A 22,238-nucleotide genomic window follows, 5' to 3' on the forward strand; every position below is an offset into this window, starting at 1 on the left:
CCTGGGAGCCGTGCCCCCTGTGATGCCTGCTCCACGTCACTCCTCCTCTGGCGAGCAGATCACTTATCCCAGACAGGCGCTCCCAAACGCGGGGGTTCGGCCGCTGACTTTTCACCTGTAAGGTGGTGCAGGGATGATGTGCATTCAGTAGGAACCCTGCTTTGAATTGTGAGGTTCTGGTTCGTGTGTTTGTTTGGGGGATGCGGTGGCTCGATGGTGCCCAGCAGACTGGACTTGAACTCCTGGCCTCCAGCCATCACCCTGCCCCAGCCTCCCAAGTAGCTGGAAGCACAGCTGTCACAGCGGCTCAACTGTGAGTTTTGCTCTTTCCCAACAGCAGCAGCCCCGTCTCTGCACAGACTCCTGTCAGCTCCACAAGCAGGAGAAGCGCAGTGGACGCTCCGTGGGCTGCAGGTGACCGAGCTAGGTTGGTCAGTAATCAGGTGGCTGATTCCTTTACTGGGGTGGGGATGGAACCTAGGGCCTCAGGCATGCTAGGGGAGCGCTCTACCGCCGAGCCACATCCTCGGGTCACTCCTATGCATTTTGAGTTTCCACATTTCCAACTCAAAATGAGAATGCAAATCCATCATAAGTCGAGGATCAACTGTCTATAGATTGTTTTTCATAGTTCATATTCGAACTGGCTTTTTTAAAATCCATTGGCACATCTTACAACTTTAACATAACATCTGCGCCTATGTTCAATACGTGTAGTCATTTGCTTATTTGTTGTGGGTTGGCATCTGCTCAGGGGCAGAGCTCCGAGTCTTCCTGCTCCTCTGTGGTCCCATCTTCATTACTACTTGGTCAGTCCACTGCATGCACGCAGGCCACTGTGGTGCTGACCACTGAGTCCTCGTTGGGAGGACCCTTTTGTCTTTATGTGACATGTTCTCATGGAGTTCTAAGTTTTTTAAATCATGTGATTCTTAAAAGTTCATTGTCCTTTTAAGAGTGCTTCTTGAGTAAATTTAATTTCAAATAAGACAAGAGAATTGAGTCTATTCTACACAAGCTGGTTTCTGTTCTCCTTTGCTTAGAGTATAACAATCACCTCCCAGACTGAACTAGGTAAAAGGACACTGATTTAAGGCTAAGTTCCGATTTTTCAGCATTCATTGTTTATTAGAGCTTGTTAATGTTCATATATGAGTGTTGGCCAAGCCACGTTGAAGGACACATACGTGATGTTACAAAAATTGACATGTGTTTATAAATGTTATGGGCAGAGAGTTTTTTCCAGGTTATAGATAATTGGTTATCTGTTCCTGAAACTGTGGGGTTGATTCAAAAGTAAAGAGCTTAGCCTGGGACCTGCTCGAGGGCCCAGGGTTGGTGGCCCACAGCACAGGGTCACTCTGAGTCACCACGGCTCTGCGGGCACACCGGAGAGCCTGTGCGTTGGGCGCCTGGCACCCTCCCGTCCCAGCCTCCCTGAGGTCCACTTTCCACTGTGCTCTGGCAACAGAGATTTTCGATACACTTTACGTTGTGAAGACACACAGGCCAAAGGGCTCTCGGTTAAGAGAGTCCAGACGCAGTTTAGAAAAAAGGGATATAATTACCTAGGGACCTGGCGTGGGATCAGTATTGCTGATTGCTTTGAGTATTTATTAACGTGCAATCGGTATGCGACCCACGACATGCTAACGGCACGCAACCTGATGAGCTCTGCCACGTGCGCACACGTGCGTCACAGCCGTGGCGCATCACACCTCAAACCCCAGCCACCACGAAGTCATGGTCATTGCCAGGAGGTCACCTGGAGGGAATGTGAAAGGTGGGTGATTTTACAAGCAGAGGAAACCAAGGTCCAGTGTGTGAGGAAAGGGACGTTGCCACCAGCCACAGGGACCCATCAGTTACCATGGCACGTCCGCTAGGAAACGGCAAGTGCTGGACAGGAGTGAAGTGGGGCCTCCAGCTAGGCCGCGGGGCACGGGGAACGGGCAGCTGCTGGGAGTCTCCTCGTGGCCTGTCGCTGCGCTCCAGAGTGCACACCAGAGGGAACAGAAAACAAACGTGCACACAAAATCCTGGGTACTTACGCATGTCAGGACTACAAAGGTATACACGCCGTGCTCACGTTTGCTGAGAAAGGTGGAGAAACGTGACTACGAGTCTGGAACTTGCGTGTATTTGTGCAGAGGGACACAGGAGGACCACCCAGGATGCGGGGAGGCCAAGGATGTGCAATGGAGCTTCTCCGCACAGAGGGTGTTCGGAGCCAGGCAACGCCTTATGCAGACTCCTTAAGCGCAGCAAGCCAAACAACCCCCAGACATTAAAAAGAAACTAAGTGAACGGAGCTGCGTGTTTGCCCACCGGTCCACCCAGAGGAAACGGTTGATTTAAGAACTTGAGATCACCGCGTGGACTCTCTCCAGCCTTAACGGAAAATCTTCTGAACGGCAGAAGAGTCAGAGAGGTCTTCAACTCCACTCAGGGTGACGGGGAGTGTCAGCTGCTAACGTGTTTTATATATAAAACAGATAAACCGCCAGGTACAGTGGCACACACCGTAATCCCAGCCACGCGGGAGGCTGAGGCAGGAGGATCCCAAGTTCAAAGCCAGCCTTGGCAATTTAGCAAAGCCCTAAGCAACTTAGAGAGACCCTGTCTCTAAATAAAAAATAAATGTCTGGGGATGTAGTTCAGTGTTTAAGCGCCCCAGGGTTCAATCCCTGGTGCCAAAACAAAACAAACCCAGATAAATCATTTCATGTATGAAATATATAAAGGCATATTGCATATTTTATATGCTTATTAAATTTCTTTAAAAATTTCTATGTGTATCAGACTAAAGTAAATAAGTAATGGGTTAGGAATGTAGCAATCAAGATTCTTTGGGGGTGGTGGGACTGAACCCAGAGTTTCACTCATGCTTAGTACATGCTCTACTACTGAGCTGCATCCCCACCCTGTAACCAGAAATGGTTTGTTTTTGGGTGGACACAAAGCAACCAAGATTTTACTTTTTGTTTTTTTGGGACTGGAAATTGAACCCAGGGGCACTTTACCAGTGAACCACACGCCCAGCCCTTTTTAATTTTTATTTTGAGACAGGGTTTGGCTAAGTTGCTTAGGGCCTTGCTAAACTGCTGAGGCTGGTCTTGAGCTTGCTGTCCTCCTGTCTCAGCTTCCCAAGTTGCTGGGATCACAGGCACATGCCACTGCAGCCCGTAGCAACCAAGACTTTCAGAAGATAAAATGTAAGCTGTTAGCTCACACTCAGAACTTTTAAAGAAATCCACGTTTCTAGTTCTTCCCACTGAAAATGTCCATAAGCAAAGGCAAACTCATTAACAGTGGTACCTCTAGAAAGAATAGACCACACCTGGCTCCATGCTGTGTGCCTCTAGTTCCTGGGTTATTTTCCTCTTAACCTTGTTATATGAAACAATGTAATCAGGAAATAAAGACATGAAGCTGCCATTCTGGAGGTGTCATATCACGTCTACAATGAACACATCAAACTGGATACCTGTAATTATTGCAGATTAGTCAACATGAAGGAACCTCCACATGCTTTTGTTCTGGCGTTCATGACTGATTAACTCCAAATTTCAACTTCATTTTAGTTACATGGGAACGTGTACAATGGCAATTTCTAATTGCTAAATAAAAATAAAACCAGGAAGGTGTAGTAATGGAAATGACAGAGAAACATAAATACGGAATGATTGACTCAAGAGCTGGAAATCCACTTGCTTTTGAATCCACATCACACTCAAAAGGAAACTCCAAACTAGCTGAAAATTTTAGTGTAAAAAATGAAACCATAACATTAGTAGAAATTTTATTTTAAAAATTTTTTTATTTGTTCTTTTTAGTTATACATGATAGTAGAATGTATTTTAACATATTATACAAAGAGTACAACTTCCATTCTTGTGGTTGTGCATGATGTGGAGTTACACTGGTTGTGTAAGAAGAAACTTTGAAATAATACTTCTGTAAGTTTGAATGTTTGGATGGGAGAGAACTTCTTAAACAGGAAAGTAAACTCAGAAGTTATGTATTTTCTTTTCTTTTCTTTTTTTTTGGTAACTGGGACTGAACCCAAGGATACTTAACCACTGAGCAACATCCCCAGCCCTTTTTATTTTTTAATTTGAGACAGGGTCTTGCTAAGTTGCTTAGGGTCTTGCTAAGTAGATGAGGCTGGCCTTGAACTTGTGATCCTCCTGCCTCAGCCTCCTGAGTTGCTGGGATTACAGGCATGTGCCACCACACCAGACAATATGCATACATATGTGTGTGTGTGCATGCGCATGTGTGTACATATATATATGTATATATATTATATATATACTGTGTTAAAATACGCACAAAATGTCTTATATGTCTTATTTTTGTCCTTGGAAGGCACCAGGTACATTGCTGACCAACCGTCATCACCGTCCATCTCTAGAACTTTCCCATCTTCTCAGTAGATCCATTTGAACACATAATGTTTAAACATTGCACAGCAAAATATATCGTAAGCAAAGGCAAGAGATAAACATGCTGCACCGCTCGCTATTTCTAGCACACAAGGGGAGAGCGCCGCAGAGGAGACTGGGACGTTCACACACACAGTCGGAAGGTGGGCTGGCAAAAGGCAAGGCGGAGCCGCCGGGGAGCGTTCTGGCCCGGCCTGCTGACAAAAATCAAGACGAGTCCGCCTCCCGCCATTGCTGCAGAGCACGGAGTGCTGGCTACTGGCGTGGGGAGCGGGAAGGCGGCAACCTGATGTGTCTCTTCTCTCCACGTCAAGGGAAATGAAAAGGAGGGAGACTCCTTGCCTTGGTTATAGGATGTGAACCGCTCAGCTTTGGGGGAATGCAGTCTAAAACTACTTGTTAACTATGAGAATCCTCTGACCTCGCCATCGCTCGATGGGCATCTGTCCTCTACAACAAGAGCATCGGTGCAGACATAGCTCCGTGTAAGGACGGCCACGTTATTTGTCTCCAGCCCCACGTCCACCACTTGGGCTGTGCGTTCCAGGTTCTGCCAGCTTATCCAGAGTTAACGAACACCGTGCATGCCTCAAAAATCAGAGGCTTCAAGCAGCACGCTTATTTTCTGCCACACTACATGGGCAAATGCAAGATTGCAAGGTTGTGGCAGACGTCACACTCACTCAGGAGGGTGGACCGAGGGGGTCCCCTGGACATGGACCCTCGCGCTGGCCACATGGGGGGGGGTGCAGACGCCATGACCTGCACTTTCAGTGCAAGGCTTCACCTGGAACGGAAGTCCCTGACGGTGCTCCATGTCGGGACGTGTGCCCAGCTGGGTAGCAGGAAAATCGATCCACTGTGCAAGACGTGCAGTCCCGATTCTCCAGCAGGTACCTGCGCACGGGGCTGCTTACCTGAGTCTAGGCTTGGATGCCAGTCAGAAGTACGTGGACAGACACGATGGTCCCACCAGAGCAGGGACATAGAGGACTGCGGGGATTTTATTTCCTTTGAAGATTTGGTCTTTGGGTAGTTGCACCTGAAAAGAGTCTATTGACTTTTCTAATTCTAAAGGAAAGTTATATAAAGACAATAAAGTAAAAGTTAATAAAGAAAAATCCTTGGCATTTTGCATCGAGGATGTTTGGGCCCTAAGGTCATAAAAATTAATAAGTAGCAAAGCCGACTTCACCATGTGGTTGGAGGTGCTTTCTAAAATTGGCTGCAACCAGATCTGCCGCCTCTTGTGCTCATTTTCAGTGTGAGCGTCTCACTCCCCTGCCCGAAGCTGGACTGTATTTCTCCACCCTTAGGTCATGGCAAACGCAAGGTTGTGCCAAGCACAGCGGGGTAGCCCTAAGCTAGCCTCTGCTCTGCTTCCTTCCTTCCTTCTGGAAGCTGGGCACCAGGGAAAAGGATGCAAACACCCTGAGTCACTTGCTGAGACACCCATGCTGCCAGAGACGCCCCAGAGCCCTTGAGCTCACCAAGAACCGAGTGAAGAAACTATCACAGAACTGAATCCTGGCCCCGGTCATCCTGGCTGATGGCAGGTGGGGCGGAGGCCAATTACGCTGTTCAGACTTCCCCAAATTCCTGACCCACAAAAATGGACGCAAAACAAAGTGGTTATTTTATGTCACTAAGTCTTAGGGTAGTTTGTTATGCAGAATCATAAGCAAAATACACATCGGCAGCCTTGGTTTTTTACAGGGAAAAAAAGTTCCATCTGCTAGTGCCTTACATGATTTATTTCTTTTTTATATAAAATGTTAATATACTTTGCTTTTTGTTTTGTTTTAACAGAAGATCTCTCTCCATTTGCTGATAGATTTCAAATAAGCAAATTAAAATAGCATCCAAGGGATAAAGAGTTAAGTTTTATAATATTGATATTTATTGGGGGGGGGTAGAAACTATAACCAGAGGCAACAATCTCCTTTTTGCAAAATAAGCTACATTGTGTCTTATTTTAGTAGGTAGTACATTGTAATTGCTATTTTTTTTTTATTATCCTTTTACATGTTTTAAAACTCTGCCAGCAAAGCCTTCCTAACACTGCTGAAGAGACACTTTTCCTGCTTACTTGGCAAAGTGTGCTCTCCAATTAAAAAAAAAAATAGTGAAGGTTGTGTTCATTCTTGTCTCTCTCTTTCCTTCCTCCTCTTTATCCTTACTCCTCCTTTCCACTTTCCCTCTTCTCTCTTCTGCTTCAGCCACAGCCTGTCAATCATAGGTGTTTTGGGTAAACAACAGGATTTGACTCTTGCTCTCTCAGGGAGGAAGGGAACTCTGGAGGGAGGCACAGCACACTGAACCTGGTTTGGCCATCCCTTTGGATGCATTTGTCTTCCAGTACTTCCTACTTCCCTAAGCCACTCACTTGAGCCCTGCCAAGCACCAAACTGCCTTAGATTACATGTTACCCCTGTTGAATGAGCAGGAGGGAACATTATAGGAAGAGGAAATGAATGACTGGTGGGAAGATTTTGGGAGTTGCACCTAAATGGTCACCACAAATGTGATTTCATCAGGATTCTGAGTAGAAAAGTCATTAAAAACTGAAGACGAACATACCCTAAGACCAAGAAATCGCCTTCAAATTCAGACCCTGAGAAAAACTTCCACACTCGTACACAAAGAGACATAAACCAGGCTGCTCACTGCATCCATGTTGTAAAAGTGAAAAAGAAATGGAAATACCTAAACGTCCTCAGGGGAGAAGAGGTGAGTGCATTGTGAAGTCCTCACACAGGGGACATGGCTGCCAGTTAAACTAGGTGAGCTAAAGCGACAGGTGTCAATTTGGGGTAGGTTATGTGCCGTGTGAGTACTCAAACATGAGCAGGAGGGTATGTTAGTGTCGGGAGATGATTCTGCATCGGTCCTTGCCCGTCGATTGGCAGGCTGGGCATCAAAGGTCAGCATGTCCGGCGAGGTGACCCTTTGTTCTGGGCCATCTTTTGAAGAATGTTCAAAAGATGTGTACTCAACAGCCATGTAAGATACAGATGGTGTCTCCTCTTGGGGAAAAGCCCAGGCATGCTTCTTGTCCAGAATAAAAGACTCGGGTTTCACAGCCTTGGGCTCCTCTCCTACGGTACAGCCCTTGTGCAGTGGGTGTCAGCTGGCCCTCTTCACCTCACTGTGAGACTTGTCGCTCAGGATACTGGTGAGAGAATGCTGAGCTGCTGATGCCGCGGAAAACGCATATTCTGTCTCTGACCCAGGAATCTCAGGTCTTCTGCCAGCATGCAAGAATAGCAACAGGCCAACTTGTGAGTTTAAAAATGAGATAAATTTTCAGATTCTCCATGGCTCTTGGGATTCCCTTCAGGGTGAGAGTTTTCTCTAGCACTTTCTTTCGTACCCACATTTCCATAATTCTGGAAGCTGCTTGCATTTCTTGGCGTTCATTGTCAGACACAGAGCATCTTCAGATCTCTTCTCTACTCCTCTCTCTTCCTACCATCACCTCTCCTTATAGGACTCTTAATCCTCTGTTTTTTTCTTATCAGGTCCCTTGTAATTACATTGGACTCAGCCAAATAACCTAGGATCATCTATCTCCTCATCTCAAACTCCAACATTTAATCACAGCTGCAAAATTTCTTCTCCTGTAAAATAGCATGTTCACAGGTCGTGGGGACTAGGGCATGGATGTCTTTGGGGCCCATTAATTGACTCACCACACCAAGCGGGTGCCTATCCCACCACTCACGGTTGTCAGTCTTAGACTCTTATATTTAGACAAAAATGATGTACAAGAATGCCAACTGTAGCACTCTATAGTAGTGAAAAATTGGAAATGACTTGTTTTTTTAGCATAGTATATTTGTTAAAAGATAACTCTGAAGTCAAACTTCTGTTCAAATTCCAGCTCAGGCCTTTGCCAGCTGGGTGCCCTTGAATTTGCTTAATTTCTCTGAGGTGGTTTTCTCACCTCCAGAAAGCCTTGTCATGGTAGTGCATATGTCACGGGTCATTTTGTGGGATTAAAGAACTTCAAGTGCTCAGGTAGTACCTGGTGTGCTAGAAATCCTATGTGAGTGATTATTTTTATTACAGCAGAGGAATGTCTGAAAAATGAAATTTGTTCATTTGATGCCATTCTCTCCAGCAGTTAAAATGAATGTCCTCACTCTCATCCGTGGAAATATCTCAAATATGTTACATCGAGTAAAGAAAGATGCAAGTGATATATGCTATATGATATCTTTTATGTAACTTTAAAAACACAAAGCAATAGTTCTGATTGTTTATGGATGTAATAATGGTCAATAAAAATGTAAGTGGGTATAATACACACAATCTTCACAGTAATGTTTACGGTGAGGAAAGAAAAAAATTTCAGCTGCAGATATATAGATAGACGTATATTCTTTTTGCAAATGTATATATATGTATAGAGAGAGACATTTGAGACACGGTCTTGCTAAGTTGCTTAGGGCCTTGTTTTAGTTGCTGAGGCTGACTTTGAACTCGTGATCCTCCTGCATCAGCCTCCAGAGTTGCTGGGATGACAGGTATGCACCACTGTGCCTGGAAGCTAAATTTTTAAAATTTCAATTAATTTATCCATTCCTCTGGCAGAACCTTCCTGACCCAGTTCTTTTTAAAGATCCCACTTCTAAACACTCTTGCTTTGGGGATTAAGTTTGCAACACACAAACTTCCTGGGACACGTTCAAGTCGTAGGAGAATCCAGTCTCAAGTTCTCACCAAAATAGGATCGGGTCCCCCTCTGCCTCTCCCGCCTCACCCCTATGATCCCCCCAGATCCTGCATGTCTGGCACCCTGGTCTCCTTGCTGTCCCTGGAGGAAGCCACCTGTGCTCCTGCCTCACAGCCTCTGCAGTTGACAGCCAGAATCCTCGTCCCTGAGTCCTGCGGGGCCCTTCCTCACTTCATCCAGGTCTCTGCTTCATGTCACCTGCTCTGCAAAGCTTCTGCTGACCCCTCTCCAAAGCAGAAGTCCTCCACTCTCTGCCCCATTGGGTACTTCAGTTTTCTTCAAGCTGTACCTGCATTTTAAGTATATATATATATATATATATATATATATATATATGTGTGTGTGTGTGTGTGTATGTGTATGTACATATATATACAGTGCACGCCATCACCACTGCAGTGTCCACCAACATCACTACAGTGCCCGCCATCACCACTACAGTGTCCACCAACATCACTACAGTGCCCGCCATCACCACTACAGTGTCCACCAACATCACTACAGTGCCCGCCATCACCACTACAGTGTCCACCAACATCACTACAGTGCCCGCCATCACCACTACAGTGTCCGCCAACATCACTACAGTGCCCGCCATCACCACTACAGTGTCCGCCAACATCACTACAGTGCCCGCCATCACCACTACAGTGTCCGCCAACATCACTACAGTGCCCGCCATCACCACTACAGTGTCCGCCATCACCACTACAGTGTCCGCCAACATCACTACAGTGCCCGCCATCACCACTACAGTGTCCGCCATCACCACTACAGTGTCCGCCAACATCACTACAGTGCCCGCCATCACCACTACAGTGTCCGCCATCACCACTACAGTGTCCGCCAACATCACTACAGTGCCCGCCATCACCACTACAGTGCCCGCCATCACCACTACAGTGTCCGCCAACATCACTACAGTGCCCGCCATCACCACTACAGTGTCCGCCAACATCACTACAGTGCCCGCCATCACCACTACAGTGTCCACCAACATCACTACAGTGCCCGCCATCACCACTACAGTGTCCACCAACATCACTACAGTGCCCGCCATCACCACTACAGTGTCCACCAACATCACTACAGTGTCCGCCATCACCACTACAGTGTCCACCAACATCACTACAGTGTCCGCCATCGCCACTACAGTGTCCACCAACATCACTACAGTGCCCGCCATCGCCACTACAGTGCACGCCATCACCACTACGGTGTCCGCCATCACCACTGCAGTATTGTACAGAACCCTTCCGCTGCCCTGCACTGCTTACTCATCTCGTACTTTCCCCAACTCCTGGGAACCACTGTTTTCTTTCTTTCTTTTTCATTTCTTTTCTTTTCTTTCCTTTTCTTCCCTCCCTCCCTCTGTTCTCCCTCCCCTTCTTCCTTACTTTATTCCTTTCCTTTCTTTCCTTTTCATTTTTCTATTTTTTTCACTGTCTCCACTGTCTTTCTCTTTCCAGAATGTCATATATTTGGAATCACACAGTATGTAGGGTTTTTGAGGCTGTCTTCTTTCAATTAGTAATATGCATTCAAGTTTCTCCCATCTCTGATCACCATCGTTTCTGTGTTGCTGAAGAATATTCCATTACACATATGTGTTGTAGTTGATTTACCCCAGTCACCTACTGAAGGGCATCTGGTTGCTCCCGGTTTGGGGCCGTTATGAAGAAAACTGCTGCAAACATTCATGCACATTGGGTAAATACCAGGGAGTATGGTGTTGGATTCTGTGGTTAAAGTTTTTTTTTTTTAATTGTTTGTAGAAGTTTCATTTAGCGACTATTTTGTACTTGTCCCCACCTTAGTTTCCAGGTCACTTCATTTCTACATTCTCAACATTTTAAAATAATAAGTTAGGTAGAGGGGAGTGAAGGGGGGAAAGGGTATGGGAAGGAGTGATAGTGGAGTGAAACAGACCTTGTTACCTCCTGTGCATGTCTGACTGCGTGACCAAGGTGAACATGCACAATCAGAAAAATGAGAAGTTCACACTCCATTTCCATATGACCTATCAAAATGCATAACTGCATTCTACATCATGTACCACCAATTAGAACAAATTCAAAAAAATTTTTTTTTAATTTACAAAGGACATAGTCACTGATGTTTTTCAAGTTTACTCCAGTTACTTCGTTACGTTCCCGAGATTGTTGCCAGGTTTGGCTGAGATCGCCAGCTCCCTTCCTTCAGCTTCATCTAGCCTTGTGATTTCCTCTCCATTGGTATGTTCCAGGGCCCGGATGTGCACCTTCTTTATGAAAAGCAAAGCTCAACTGTTTGGCCAGTGGGTTTTTTTTTTTTTTTTTTCCCTTGCATTATCTCACACAATTTGGAAAACAGTCTCTGCAGGTATGCTGGGCCCCTTTTAATTTCCGTATTCTCAGCTTGGCCTCAGTAGTGACTTTCCACAGATTCCTAATTCCTGCTTGTGGACCGGAGGGTTGGTGACCAAAGTCGAGGCTCTGGGTTCTCTGTGAGTCAGACTGCCGACAGCTGTACAGAGGAGTAGGGGCTGCCCTTGCTCTCTTAGTGACAGAGTCGGAAACCCTTTAAAAGTCTGAGTTCATACTGATGTTTCTCACTAAACTTGAACTTTGCCAAATCATTCTTTATTTTGTTTAATACTAAAATATTTTTTAAAATTAAAATTAGTCCCCTTTGAACACATGTAGATTTTTTTTACATTGTCCCTCCAAGGTGAATTTAGAGAAGCCCCATGTTGGTTAAGTAGCTGAGGTCACCTTCTTAGAAGGTACTTTTTTTTTTTCTCCCCAGTCAACAGCTATTTATTTCCAAGACTTGGAGATCTTCAAAGTCAGTTTTTAAAGCTCAATTAATTACAATGCATTTTCACAAATCACACAGCTTCAGGTTGCAGTTCATTGGTGGAGAGCATTCCTGTCTGCAAAAGCAAGAGGGTTGGGCTGGGGAGATAGCTCAGTTGGTAAAGTGCTTGCCTTGCAAACACAAGGCCCTGGGTTCCAACCCCAGCACCGCAAAAAAAAAAAAAAAAAAAAAAGCAAGAGGGTTTAACTCAAACGCACTAAAACAGAATTACTCACAGTCCACAGTGATCCTATTTGAACAGAGTGGCCATTAAAATGAAATTTCCCTGTAATTGGCCTCTCTTGTGGTCGATGGGAAGGATTTAATCTCTGGGCATATAAAGTCTTTCTTCGTTTCTCTTCCTCCTCCCTCCTAATTGAGGAGGGCTCTCTTCCATATTTCAAGCTGGAGGCAAGTCCCTGGTTGATGGGAGCCTTGGCTTCCCTGAGGGTGGGAGTAGGGTTCACGGTCACTCATGTCTGCGACCTCCCCTGTCATCAGGTCAGGTGTCTCTACTCAGGACTGTGAGCCACTGGTGTACTTTTATTTTTAATCTCTATACATCTAGCTCAACAAATGCTCAGGGAACATCTTTCTAGTTCCACAATGTGGAACTTTCTAGAAGCCTGTCAAGTTCCTGGTCAGCTAAATATCAATGCCCCTGACATCTGGGGACCTCCTCTCTTTCACCCTCTGAATTTTGTCATGCCATCCAAACAGGAGGGTTCTGAGCTGGTTTCCTCAGAAAGGCCAAGCCCTGTGTCAGAGGCCAACCTTCGCTGCCGTCTTATTGTCGCCGCATGGCACCAACCTCTAGAGGCCCACGCTGCCCAAGACGCAGGTTCTGTTGACCACGAGAGGGGCTCGGTTAGGGCTCTCCCCAGGCCAGGGACTCCCGGTTAGCGCCAGTTCCTGGGCCCTTCCTTCTGAACGTGAAGTTCTGTGCGGCAGAAAGTTCTCCCGGCCCTTACGTAGGTTGAACTTCCTATTCAAGGACTAATGTTCAAACCTGAACTTAAGGTCTTCCCTGCCAGTCTGGTTCTTCCCTGGTGGCTCCCTGGAATGGAGTGGTACCACGTCCCATCTGCTGGGCAAGTCAGAGACTTGGAGGGCATCCTGACACCCTCTTGCCCACCCCACGCAGCCCTCCACCACAGGGTGTTGGCCATTCTCCCTGAACAGCTCTCAGGTATTCCTCCTGGCTCCTCCTCAAACCCTCCCTTGGCCAGGTTCCCAGGTTCTAGTACCTGGCCCAGCATGATAGCCTTCCGTGGGCCCTTGCAGGGGTGCGCTCCATGAGTAGTTACGGTGCAGCCCGGGTACTGGGACAGTTAGAATTGAGGCACAGCGGCAAACTCAGGGCTCTGGTTTTGCAGAGGGCAGAGTCTGACAACAGGCAAGTCCCACGTCAGGTGGCCGAGGTGCTGGGCAGAAGACAGAGTGAAGGGATGGGGTGATGGTGCCAACAGGGGCACGCGCACTCTGCTTTATCTAGCTGCTCAAGGGGCCAAGGTAACGTTTAAGCACAGACCTGAGGTAGCGAAGGGTCAGCCACACAGAGAGCTGTGGACTGGAAGAACTGGTAATGGCCTGGGCTGGGTGCACGCAATGGCCAGTGTGTGCCAGGCGTACGGGGGAGGTGCCTGTGGGGGTGTCCAGCAGGTAAGCAGAGGCTGCATAGCTCTGGGAGAGGACTTGGGTTGGAGTCCCAGGTGATAGGAGCCCCCGGAGGCTCTGAGTGTGTCACTCACTGCCAATGAACGTCGTCCAGTTGCCTGCGCAGACCACAGAGGGTGGGAGCAGGGAGCAGGCAGGGAAGGTCAGGGAGCTGGGGGCTGCTGGGCTGCAGGTGAGAGGGCTTGGTGGTGCGCCAAGGAGGTGGCAGGGATGGTGAGCTGAGTCGGATACTGGAGTACGTCCGCCTGAGTTTCCACCTGAACCGTCCACAGTCCACCCAGGCCAGCTTTATAAAGTGAAAACTGGATCGCGCCACGTCATCTCCTGATTGCGTGGGGATGGCTCCCTGTGTGCACTTGCCCAGGGGAAGCCAGAGGAGGGTCAGCCTTCATGGAGCCCTACGGTAGAACCACTTGCAGGCTTGCTAGGAAGGGCTGCGGGGGCGCGGGGGCAATGTCCCTGCACTGTGCCGTGGTTGCCGGGTAGTGCCTCTCGATGATGGGGATGGAGACGGCGGGGACAGAGCAGCCTCGACTCAGAAACAGTCCTGACCAGGAGACGCACTGTCCCCTGCAGTGGAGAGCTGAGCGTTTTGATGGTGGCGAGTGACCGATGTTGATCCATCCACCGTGTGTTCACCAATAATCTACAACTATTTTACTGTTTTCCGCTACTACGTCATTTAATAACACGCCGTGTACATAGGGTAAACAGGGACACCCCAGGGTCCGAGACGTGGAAGGGGCAGTGAGACCTGGACTTCAGGGCTGGATGCCGCCACTTAGCCATGATTCAGGCCTATCACTGAATGTGTGTGAGACCCAAAGTTCGTTTTAAGGATGAAACAGATATCTGTTGTCAGCGTGGCCTGTGTGCAGATTTCCTCGTAGGCGGTAGGTGGCCCAGGACTGTTTGAACATGGCTGGCCTATTTCTTCCTCTGTGCTGTGGAGACTGTTGAGCATTCCCGACCCCTGCTTGGATTTCCCACAGGTACTTTGACATGCTACCTGTTGGCCACGGAAGTCTCGGCCATTCACGCTGCCCTTGAGTATGTTTTAGGAGGGGTTTGGGAAGGCAGCCACTCACCTGGTGTGATTGCAGGAACCTGGAGCCCAAGACTTACGGCCAACAAAGCCTAGAAGGTCAGTCAAGGGTTACTGTATTTAACTGTTTCTTGCTAATTAACCTCCTTGGATTAAGCCTTGCATCAAGTGACCTTATTAGCACGTTTTCAAGGAGGGAGGGATGGGGCAATGCTGAGGCCTGTCAGGAAAGTGGACAGGACGGTAGCCCAAATGTCCACGTCCTCCCAAATTCTTGTCTTGGAACCTAACACCCAGCGTGGTTGTATTAAGAGGCGGAGCAAATGGGATCAGACCCTCATAAGAGGTTGTGGGGAGTGATCTCGCCCCTCCTGCCAGCCGAGGACACATGGCTCTTCCCTGTGTCCTGTGAAGATAGGCCGGAGGGCACCATCCTCGTCAGACTCTGCAGTCGCTGGCGCTTGATCTTGGACTTGGCAGCATCTAGAACTGTGAACAACAGATTTCTGTTTTCATAAATTAACCAGTCTAAGGTATTTTGTCATGCAGCCCACCTGGACCAAGACGCAGAGTGGCCTGTGCAAACTTCACCTGCTACTCTGTTTTGACCTGGGTGGTGTTAGGGGGAATCCCTTGCTCACCATGCTCTAAGCTGAAATCTGGAAATGTGGCGTCAATAGCTGTGGGCCGGTCTCCCAGTTAGCAAAGGTCTTATTTATTCTTATTTATTCGTGGTTAGTGCGGATTGGAATCACTCTTCTGCACAACCATTTGATAATATGTATCAAGAACTTCGAAATAGTCTTTGACACATTTATTCAACTTGTAGGAATCTCTTCCAAGGAAATAATTTTGAAAAAAGATTTAAAAATTGTTTATTGGTAAATCACATAATGTCTAACTATAGAGGAGGAGTAGTTAGATAAATTATAATATGAAATAGAGTACTATTTAGTATTTAAAATATGTCAAAGAATTCTTGATGACAGGAGGAAATGCCTCTATTAGAATGTTACATAAAAACATATATTACATATGTTACAGGTTATATTTTATTCCCTATAAAACCTTCTCTGTTAAGGGGGCTGTTGTTCCTCCTTGGCTGGTGCTGGGTGGTACCCACATGCAGGATGGGTGCCTGAAGAGGCCAATATTTAAACATGTTGGACACAACTGGAACGAGTTCTTAGTGTTCCTGCCTAGTTAGTCTTCCTTTCCGGTTATGGAAACACTCTTTCCTCTGGGAGGCCTTCATGTGAGGATGGGATCAGGACTTGGTCCCGATGGCTTAGGGTACCCCATCTTCTGCTTAGGTGACTGGATCTTGGGTAAACTTGGGCTCACCCCAGCCTTGAGCCCTCTAAGGACCTTCTCACCAGGTTTCTTGAGAAAGATGTGCTCTGTCACTGGGAGTGCTAAGCTACCTGCAGGACTGGAGGCTGGAGCACCCGGAGGTTATTTGTGCCCATGGACAGGTCCCCACTGAGAATGAGGCCCAACAGAGGCCACTGAGCAGGAAAGGAGAGATGGAGACAAAGGACTGAAAACCTTCACTGAGAACCTGGCTTCACCTATAGGTGGAAAGTTGGCCCTGATTTCTTCCAGCAGTTTCGAGGTTTCTCGCCTAATTCCTAAGTGTTCGATGCAGGTTGATTTGACTCTTTGCAGGATGCACTTCTACACCCTGCATATGGTGTTCAATTCTTCTGCATATAGATATCCAGTTTTTCCTGCACCATTTGTTAAAAAGGCTGTCTGTTCTCCAACATATATTTTTGGCACCTCTGTCAGGTATTCGATGACTGTAAGTATGTGGGTATGTCTCTGTGTCTTCTATTCTCTTCCACTGATCTTCATGCCTGTTTTGATGGCAAAACCATGATTTTTTTTTTTTTTTTTTTTGTTACTATAGCTCTGTAGTATAATTTGAGATCAGGTATTGGGATGCCTCCTGCATCACTTTTCTTGTTCAGAATTGCTTTGGCTATTCTGAGCCTCTTATTCCTTCAAATGAATTTAAAGACTATCTTTTTCTAGTTCTATGAAGAATGTGGTATATATGCATCATGGAATTTTACTTGGCCATAAAGAAGAATGAAACATGGCGTCTGCTGGTACTAGATGGAAATGGAGAACATCATGCTAAGTGAAATAAATCAGACTCAGAAAATAAAGGGTCAATATTTTCTTTCATATGTGGAAGCAAGGGCAAAATAGGGAAAAGAGGCAATGGGGAGGGAATCGAACCTCATAAAGATATAGGGAAGATCAGTGGAGGAGGAGGAGGAGGAGGGAGGAAGGGAAAGAGGAAGAAATATGGAATGAATTTAACAAAGTCATATTATATACATATGTAAATGTACGAAAGGGAATGACACCTTTATGTAAATATGGAATTTTTTCAATCAAAAATAAATAAATAAAGGAGTGAAAGGAAGACCTACAGAGTTGAGGAGGGAGTTTGGGGAGGGGAGGGGGGAGGGGCTTGAAATCAAATTCCTTGCATATAAAATTTTGTCAAAACGAATCCAGATACAATGTTAATTATAAGGCTCTAAACAAAACAAAACGAAAACACCTGCCTTCAGACCTGCCTAAAGCCACCCCCAACCTTTGGAATTCACAGGGAGAGTGAGCCAAGAAGTTCCCTGTGCAGAGTCAGGTGGAGCTGAATTTTAGCGTCTGCAATAAAAAGAACCCGGCTGCAGGGCCTGGGTTGTAGCTGCCTGGCTGTGAGCTCTCTGTGATCGGTTGCTGAGATGGAGGAAGACAGGGCTGGCCTGCATGTCCAGGTGACGGGTCTGATACAGGGAAGTACAACCCTCGCAGGCACCACACTTACTTTTGGGTGCGACACTCCTGGGAGGGGTCTGGCCAGCTGGAATCGTCTAGGGAAGAGCTTCCAGAATGACAGGAGGACTCAAGGAGACCGCTCAGGGTGGGGAAAGCCTTGGCTGTCTGCTCGGAGAGTTGTGTGCGCGTGAGTGTGTGTGTGTGTGTAGCAGCCTTCAGACAGGGATCCACGTGGCCGAGGATGCACCAGTCAGTAGTCCAGGGCCTCTGAAGCCACCTGCTGGAGTCCAGGTCTCAGCTCAACGTAAGACAAAACCCTGCAAAATTCAACATGGCCCCAAGCACCATAGGCTGCCAGGCAACATGGGTTTGAGGAAGTTGGAAAACCACCTGGTGAGAATGTAGAAGAGACATTTCTTTTTTTTTTTTTTTTTTGGGTGCTGGGGATTGAACCCAGGGCCTTGTGCTTACAAGGCAAGCACTCTACCAGCTGAGCTATCTCCCCAGCCCCTAGAAGAGATATTTCTGAGACTGGTTTACCCCATGAACACTTCCCTGGAGATTCTAAAATTGATAACAAGGGCAAGCTTTGGGCTCATGTTTTAACTGAGATCAGCTGGCAGCTGATTGAGACCAAGTTACCTGCTTACCAAGTGTGGCCTAATCGAGGGTTGGCCTTACTTCTCAGGGTTTTTTTTTAAATCTGTCCTTCAGTGGCCAAGCGAATTGGAGGGAGGGTTGTGACCAGAACGCTGAAGTAGATCAGGTTCCGGAATTTCTTCCCTGTTCCTTCTCCTTCCTCCTCCTTCTTTCTTCTTCTTCTTCTTCTTCTTCTCCTTCTTCTTCTTCTTCTCCTTCTTCTCCTTCTTCTCCTTCTTCTCCTTCTTCTCCTTCTTCTCCTTCTTCTCCTTCTTCTCCTTCTCCTCCTTCTCCTCCTCCTCCTCCTCCTCCTCCTCCTCCTCCTCCTCCTCCTCCTCCTCCTCCTCCTCTTCCTCTTCTTCTTCTTCTTCCTCTTCTTCTTCTTCTTCCTCCTCTTCTTCTTCTCTTCCTTCTCCTCCTTCTCCTCCTCCTCCTCCTTCTCCTCCTCCTCCTCCTTCTCCTCCTCCTCCTCCTTCTCCTCCTTCTCCTCCTTCTCCTCCTTCTCCTCCTTCTCCTCCTTCTCCTTCTCCTCCTTCTCCTTCTCCTTCTCCTTCTCCTCCTCCTTCTCCTTCTCCTCCTTCTTCTTCTTCTTCTTCTTCTTCTTCTTCTTCTTCTTCTTCTTCTTTTTTGGTACCAGGGATTGAACCCAAGGACACTCAACCACTGAGCCACGTCCCCATTCCGCTTTTATATTTGATTTAGAGACAGGGTCTCACCGAGTTGCTTAGGGCCTTGCTAAACCGCTGGGGCTGCCTCAGCCTCCTGAGCGGCTGGGATTGCAGGTGTGCATCCCTGCACCTGGCTCCTCTTTTTCTTACTTCAGCAAATCACACGTGGCTGTTTGGGCTTCCGTCTGTCTTCTGAGGGGGAGGACTCTGGTCGTGGAGAGATGGGCCCTGACCTGAGCCTTCACCTAGAGCAGTCAGGATGCAGCTAGCAGGAACTGGGGGCCTGCGGTACCCATGCGTTTCCCACGGGAGCACTCTTGCCTGATTCCCTCTGCGCCACCAGCAGGGTTCGCTCCATGTGAAATGTAAGCCCAGGGGTCAGGGACTTGGTCTGGTTTGCAGCTGCATTCCCCAGGGCTGGGCTACTGTAGGACCTCAGTAGTTATTTGGTGGATGTGGGAATGGAAGGTCTCAAAGGGACTATGAGATCATCTGGTCTCTGCCTTGTGTTCTCTGGATGAGGCCTTGTGGCTCAGAGAGGTAAAGTCACCTGCCTACGTTTGCGTAAGTGCCTGATGGCAGATTTGAGATTCCTGACTCTATTTTCTCCTTTTTATTACCCCCTTCAACTGCCAGCCCAATGACCTAACTTCCTCCCACCAGGTCCCACCTCTTAAAGGTTCCAGCACCTCCCAGCAGGCACCATGGTCTGGTGACCAAGCTCCTAACACAAGGGCCTTTGGGGGAATTTCAGGTCTCAACTATAACACTGGATGCAGTTCCCCTTGGCAATCCCCCTATCTGAGAGAGGTGGCCCTACTACAGAGTGAACTCACCTTAGTCTCCCTACATGTAATAAATTCCCCTTTGAAAACACCTGAACTTGACTGTACACACACACACACACACAAACACTAGACATATAAAGCTCAATGATTTTATGTGTGCAACTATTGCATCTTCTATATGCATATACCCCTGCAACCAGATCCAAATACATACCATTCCATACCCAACCTCAATATTCTTTGCCCTTTCTGCTCACCATCCAGGGGAAACCAGGGTCCTGACTTCTGTCATCGTCGACTGCTTTCCTCTGCTTTGGAGCATCACATCAGCACAACCACACATTATTCTTTTGCGCCTGTCTTCTGCCACTCAAGCACCTTCCTCTGACATTGATCTATGTTGTGTACGCCAGCAGTTCAACATTTTTAAAATGGTGATGTGGCCTTCCCTTGTGTGGATGAACCACGATCTACTTCTTCTCTGTCCACAGATGGACACTGGGGCTGTTTCCCCTTCTCTCTTCAGCACTTCAGTGAACCAACTGGATGCACACGCTTGTCCTCCCTGTTGGTGGCCATCTGCATCCACTTCTCTCTGCCCTCTGGGGAGTGGAATTGCTGCCTGCACAAGTCCCAGGGGCTCCACTTCCTTGCTGATATTTAGAATTGTCAGTTTTTAAACTTTAGCCCCTCTATTGGCCATGTTATTATGAGAGTTCTAGGAGAGCTGAGCACTTTTTCATGGACTTTTTGGCTATTTAGGTATTTTGTTAAGTACCTTATTAAGTAGTTTTTTTTTTGTTTTTGTTTTTGTTTTGTTTTTGTACCAGGGATTGAACTCAGGGGTGCCTAAGCACTGATTCACATCCTGCCCCCTTTTTAATATTTTATTTAGAGACAGGGTCTCGCTGAGTTGCTTAGGACCTTGCTAAGTTGCTGAGGCTGGCTTTGAAATTTCTATCCTCCTGCCTCAGCCTCCCGAGCCGATTCCAGATGTGTGCCACCGTGCCTGGCTTCTAGATTACTCATTTTTAATGGAATACCATCAGAAACCTAGACTGAGGGTGGCATGCTCTTTACAGATGACCAATCTCCAGCTAAGGTGGGGACACACATAGGTGTGTGTGATCCTGTCAGTCGGGGCCTGGTCAGAAAACAGAGCCTTGGCAAGTGGCAGGGGATCGGATGTATCATGGGCAGTCGCGGGCTGGCGAGAAGTCTGTGGAAGGCCGTGGGTTCTGGGACTGGCAAGCCTAAGGAATGGGAAGAAAACCTGGGTGGGGGAAGGGCAGAGTGCACACGCAGGGCAGCCTTTGGGACTGCCAGGCTGGACTGCCTTCTGCCCTTGCAACTCCAACAAGCCAGGACCCCGGGAGAGGCCGGGGACCTCCACACCAGGGCTGCACACACCCTTGACCAGGACTTGGGGACACTGACGAGGGAGGCCTGGTGGGGACAAAGGAATCTAAAGTCAAGGAGAAGGGAGGGTTTCACAGAGCTTGAAGCCTCTCACGCCCCTGTAGAGCCTGACCACTTGACTCTTCTTCCAAATTTTACAAATTTCTCTGTGGCCAAGCAGACTTCATGGAACCCTACAGGAAAAGACCCCTGGAAACATAGACACAGTCCTGCTAGGTTGGCACAATATAAAGTCCCCAGAGAGCCTTCCTTGCTTGGAAGGCAGTGAAAATGACTAAAGGTAGCTGGTATTTATTTTGGGCCAGTTACTAAGCTAACGCTTAACTCACTGACAATTTATGTTCTAGAAGGGAGGCCCAGCAAGGAATGACCTGAGCGGAGGCCCGAGTGGTCATTGCAGAGGGGGTGAAACCTGAGAGGCTCTGTCGGGATGTGGGTACACTTGGGGGCACCAGGGCACCAGAGGAGGCAGAAGCAGTGACCATGACAGACAGAGGGGATGCAGGAGCTCTGAAGAAGATCGGTGACCTTTAGAATGTTTATAAATGATTTGAAAACACACGTGTCATCGATCAGAAGCTGTTTCATCCCTGAGTATAGTTAATAAACATAAGTGGGTTTGGATGGATATTGCTTGAGGTAATAAGTTTTCTTTTTCTTTTTCCTTTACCCCTAATCCTTCAAGAGAGGGCAAGGAACTGCTTTTGGTTTTACCCAGGGAGTTCTGTAGCAAGGCAGAGAAGTTGCCTTTGAAACCCTCCCTTTCTGTCTCCTTTGATTCCATTTTTCTGGTACTGGGACTGAACCCAGGAGTTCTCTACCCTGAGCTGCATCCCCAATCCTTTTTATTTTTTATTTTGAGACAGGGTCTTGGTAAGTTGCTGAGGCTGATCTCAAACTTGCCATCCTCCTGCCTCAGCCTCCTGGGTAGCTGGGATTACAGGCATGTGCCACTGCTTTTAGATGACTTCAGACCTAATCCCAAAGACAGAGGAATGCAGTTTGTGGGTCCTGGAGCTGAGGAGTAGCAGGATCCCAGGGAGCAGACATATGTGCAGATGGCCAATGACACCAAAGATCCCAGGAGACAGGAATTAGTGTTACCTCCAGTTCACAGATGGAACACTGAGGCAGAACCGGGTTGGGTAACAGGATAAAACAGGCCCATGACATTGCGGGGTACCC

The sequence above is a fragment of the Sciurus carolinensis genome, chromosome 15 (genome assembly GCF_902686445.1).
Source record: "Sciurus carolinensis chromosome 15, mSciCar1.2, whole genome shotgun sequence".
Classification (NCBI taxonomy): domain Eukaryota; kingdom Metazoa; phylum Chordata; class Mammalia; order Rodentia; family Sciuridae; genus Sciurus; species Sciurus carolinensis.